This window comes from Apteryx rowi, unplaced genomic scaffold (assembly GCF_003343035.1).
Source record: "Apteryx rowi isolate R43461 unplaced genomic scaffold, aptRow1 scaffold_2688, whole genome shotgun sequence".
Lineage (NCBI taxonomy): Eukaryota > Metazoa > Chordata > Aves > Apterygiformes > Apterygidae > Apteryx > Apteryx rowi.
The window spans coordinates 1-1,662 of record NW_020449072.1 but is presented as its reverse complement, the minus strand read 5'-3'; the positions used below and the strand labels follow the sequence as shown (position 1 = coordinate 1,662).

Sequence of the window (1,662 nt, the reverse complement as noted above, 5' to 3'; positions counted from 1 at the left end):
CACCAGGAAGAGGCCACAGGGCCACCGGGAGGTTTGGGGACACCCAAAAAAACGGAGTGATCCTAAGCCAGGCGGCAAGGGGGGGGGAACGTTGGGGGCGGCGAGGGGATGCCCCGGGGCGCCGGCGTCCCCCTCCCCTTCCGCCAGCGTCACCGTGTCCCCTCGGGTTGTCCCCAGTTAACAAGCGCCTGGACGAATGGGTCACCCACGACCGCCTGGACCTCAAGAAGATCCAGTTCCCCAAGAAAGAGGCCAAGACGCCCACCAAGAACGGGCTGCCCGGCTCCCGGCCCGGCTCGCCGGAGCGCGATGTGGTGAGGGGACGGCGCGGGGACGGCCGCCGCGGGGGACGCCGGGGGGGGGGGGAAGCCCAGGGATGTCCCCGGAGCTGGTGGGGACACCCGGAGCCGTAGAGGACACCCGGAGATAGGGAACATCTTCGGATCTATTGGGGACACCCCCGGCGAAGGACCGTTTTCGGAGCTGGTGGGGACGTTCCCAGAGCAGGACATGGACACCCGGAGCCCGGGGACGTCCCCGGAGCCAGGGGACAGACCCAGAGCTGTTGGGGACACCCTGAGCCCGGGGACGTTCCCGGAGCCAGGGGACAGACCCAGAGCCATTGGGGACGCCCTGAGCCCAGGGACAGACCCGGAGCCGTTGGGGACACCCGGAACTGGGGGTGATATCCAGAGCTGTTGGGGACACCCCCGGAGCCTGGGAAAGACCCCCCTGAATCCAGGGACGTTCCCAAAGCTGCAATGGGGACAATTCTTACCATTAAGAGATGTTCTGGGCTCGAGGGACAAACCAAGAGCTGTTGGGAACATCTAAAGTTAGGAGAACATCTCAAAACCTAGGAAAGACATCTAAAGTCATTTCTAGATCTAGAGGTGACACTTAGAACTTTTGGGGACATCCAGGGCCGAGAACATCCCTGGATCTAGTGGAGAAGCAAAGAGCCCAGGGACCTGTGGAGCCCCCGGGACTTTTCTGGACCCGGTGGTGACACCGGCAGCTTTTGGGGACAGTTGGAGCTCCGGGGACATCCCTGGAGCTAGTGGGGACACCAGGAGCACTTGGGGACCGTTAGAGCTCCGGGGACATCCCTTGGTTTTGGGAGAGGATGCCGGAAGCTGTTACAGACACCGGGGACTGTTGGGGACACTGAGAGCTCCGGGGACATCCCTGGATCTAGGGGTGGTGACATTGGGAGCTACTGGGGACACCAGCAGCTTGCGGAGAACTGGTGGAGCCGTTGGGGACGCGAGGAGCTTGTCAGGGCCACCAGGAGCTGTTGGGGACATCGGGAGCCGCAGGGGACACAGGGAGCCGTAGGGGACAGGGGCAGCTGTTGGGGACATTGGGAGCCGTCAGGGACACGGGGAGCTTTTGGGGACAGGGAAAGCTTTGGGGACGCGGGAGCCGTTGGGTTCGTGGGAGCCACTGGGGACACTGGGAGCCATCAGGGACGTGGGAGCCGTTGGGGCCACGGGAAGCGTCGGGCCGCCAGGAGCCATCGGGGCCACCAGGAGCCATCAGGGGACACGGGAGTCACCGGGAGCCATTGGAGCCACTGGGAACCGTCGGGAACGGGGAGCCGTTGGGCACCGGGGAGCCGCTGGGGGACACCGGGAGCCGTCAGGGGACACGGGAAGCACC

The 1,662-nt window shown here is 65.0% G+C and overlaps 1 long non-coding RNA gene across 2 annotated transcripts in view; it reads left to right on the top strand.

The window, feature by feature from the left end:
- The window catches only part of LOC112967191, a 7,450-nt gene extending 7,137 nt beyond the window's left edge, over positions 1–313 (top strand). For both annotated transcript variants that reach the window (XR_003253886.1, XR_003253887.1), the window contains exon 3: positions 178–313. This is a non-coding gene — a long non-coding RNA (uncharacterized LOC112967191). The remainder of the gene's footprint in view (positions 1–177) is intronic.
- The last annotated feature ends 1,349 nt before the right edge of the window (positions 314–1,662 follow it).